Here is a 2,781-nt window from a genome sequence, read left to right as displayed (position 1 = left end):
TTAAATGCCAATTTGTTTAGATTCTTTTCCCAACATTCAATCAGATGATCAGTTCCAAAACGTAGAAGTCATCCTCCATTCTCCCCTTTCCCTCACTAACTGATTTAACTTATTTAATAACTTCTTTTTTAAAAAAATGTTTATTTATTTTTGAGAGAATCCAAGTGGGAGAGGGGCAGAGTGAGAGGGGGACAGAGGATCCAAAGCAGGCTCTGCACTGACATCACATAGCCTGACACGAACTCAGGAATCATGAGATCATGACGTGAGCCGAAGTTTGACACTAAACCAACTGAGCCACCAAGGTGCCCCTCTATTGATTAATATCCATTAACCATCCTCCGGATCATATTCTAATGTATCACAGTGCTGCCACTCTGACTGAAGCTACCATTCCCTTCTTCTACGACTAGTGCAGTAACCTGATCATTCGTCTCTCACCTTCCATTCCCAGCTATTTGTCAAATCATCCAGAGTAATCATTTAAAAACAGGAATCAGTTTAGATCAACGTGCCCATCAGATACTTTACAGAGACCTTGCATTAGAGTTTGAATGTCCAACTTTCCCATTATAAATGGTCTGGTTCCTCCCTATTTCTCTGGCCTCATCTCAAACCAAACTCAGTTAGTTGTTCCTTTCTTTCTTTCTTTTCCACCCAAACTGCATCCTCTCCCTCTTATTCCCACGGAGGACAAGAACAATCATCAATGGCAATAGATGGTGGCAGGAACAACACCTACAGCCAACCTCACGCTCAGGAGAGAACACTGCACACCCCCCCCCCCCCGTGGTTTCAGGCACTCTACATTCAGAGAAACTTCTCTAGTAACAAACTATAGAAATGATCCCTGCTTTTTTTCTAATACTCCTCTCCTGGTTCTCCATATGATTGGCTTTCTATGGTTTTTCAAGTCTAATCTTAAGTGTCACCTCTCACAACAGACTCCTGTAACACTCCCAACATGTATCCCCTAATTCAGATTCTCTGTCATATCACACTATTATTTTTCCTTCATAGCACTTCACTGTGAGAAATAATATTTGGTATTTTAATGTTTGTCTGTGTATCTTCTTTCTCTCCCTGTAGAATATAGGCTCCATGAGGACAAGAACATTGGCTGTCTTTTCACTACTATCTTCCCAGTACTAGCATGGTCCATGGCACATGGTATGTGCTCAACAAATATTTTATACTAATTAATAAAAATTGTGACACGTGATTCTTTTTTTTAATATCCATGACAGGCCATATACATTTTTTTAACATTTTATTTATTTTTGATAGACAGAGCATGAATGGGGGAGGGGCAGAAAGAGCAGGAGACACAGAATCCAAAGCAGGCTCCAGGCTCTGAGCCGTCAGCACAGAGCCCGACGTGGGGCTGGACCCGCAAACCACGAGATCACTATCTAAGCCGAAGTCGGACGCTCAACCGACTGAGCCACTCAGGCACCCCTATGACAAGCCATACAAATGATCAGTGAACACTGTTGGTGAGCAGTCACAGAGTCCAGACTGACAGCTCCCTCTGGATACAATGTCTTGTAGAGTTGTCCATCTGGACTCTCCAGAGCAGGCTTCCTGGTTTTACTTCTTGGGAAGTTGGTGGGCTCCTGAGAATCAGCACCCCATTGATACAGTACATCGAAGAAAATCTTTCTGACATTTTTCTATGAAACAACTCCAGTGTTTCACTGCCTAGTGGTGGTCATTTTCTAATCCCTTCAAATAATTGAAAGAGCCCCATAATTTCTGGATATGTATCCAAACTTTCAGGCCCCTACACAGACTAAATTTCCCTAAAGTTAGAGTAAACATAAGCTTCACACCAAAGGGAAGAAAGGAAGAGCTGGAAAGCTACTCAATTAAACCATAAACAGACCAGATTTAGCATCATGATCCCAAGATTGAGTCGAGGGAGACCAACGTTAATTTATTTCTGTTATCAATTTATAAAAAACATTTTTTGAGGGGCACCTGGGTGGCTCAGTTTCTTAAGCATCCAACTTCTGCTCAGGTCATGATCTTACGGTTCGTGAATTCGAGCCCTGTGTCAGGCTCTCTGCTGTCAGCACAGAACCCACTTCAGATCCTCTGGCTCCCTCTTTCTCTGCCCCTCGCCCACTGGCTCTCTTTCTCCCTCTCTCTCAAAAATAAATACACATTTAAAAGAATTTTCTTGAAACATACTAACCTTTTCAGAGAAAGATGCATTCCTAGGAGAATAAAGCGATATTGGCATGCTACAAAGAAATGGAAATTTTCAGAAGAATGTAAACCTGGGAGGCTTGTCTCACTAGGACAGTACATATGGAGACTTAGCTATGTATTTTCTAATATAGTTTCAATTTGGAAACACCTGTATAGGTAAAACTTCATGTCTGGAGGATAATAATGATTGCCTGAATGTCAATTTCTTCACGACTTACCCCCAAAACATCGGAGCAATAGGAAGGTGTATAAAGCCACATGTGACAATAGTATCCTTTAATAAGATTTTGATACACTGAAAGAGGTAACTTTCAATTCAGGCATCTTATCCATTGGATGTTCAGAAATAGAGAAAAGTAAAATTTCATACATAGCTATTGAAAGAAAAAAATACAAACTGTGAATCAAAGATTTCAGTCGAGAAAATTCTCCTCAAATACACACACACACACACACACACACACACGTACACACCACTGGAGAAAACTGCAACACAACACTTGAATCTGAATTTTAAGTCCTTAAATGAGAATTTAAAGGTATTTTCTAAAAAAATAAGGATCAAAA

The 2,781-nt window shown here is 40.6% G+C and overlaps 1 non-coding gene across 1 annotated transcript; it reads right to left on the bottom strand.

Annotated features, from left to right (window-relative positions):
- Positions 1–652: 652 nt before the first annotated feature.
- LOC125920462 (small nucleolar RNA U3) lies at positions 653–864 on the bottom strand. The gene has a single exon (XR_007457061.1). It is a non-coding gene; the product is annotated as a small nucleolar RNA U3 (small nucleolar RNA).
- Positions 865–2,781: the final 1,917 nt, after the last annotated feature.

Source organism: Panthera uncia, chromosome B4 (genome assembly GCF_023721935.1).
Source record: "Panthera uncia isolate 11264 chromosome B4, Puncia_PCG_1.0, whole genome shotgun sequence".
Taxonomy (NCBI): Eukaryota; Metazoa; Chordata; class Mammalia; order Carnivora; family Felidae; genus Panthera; species Panthera uncia.
Note: the sequence above shows the minus strand (reverse complement) of the source record. Positions and strands in the feature narration are given on the sequence as shown.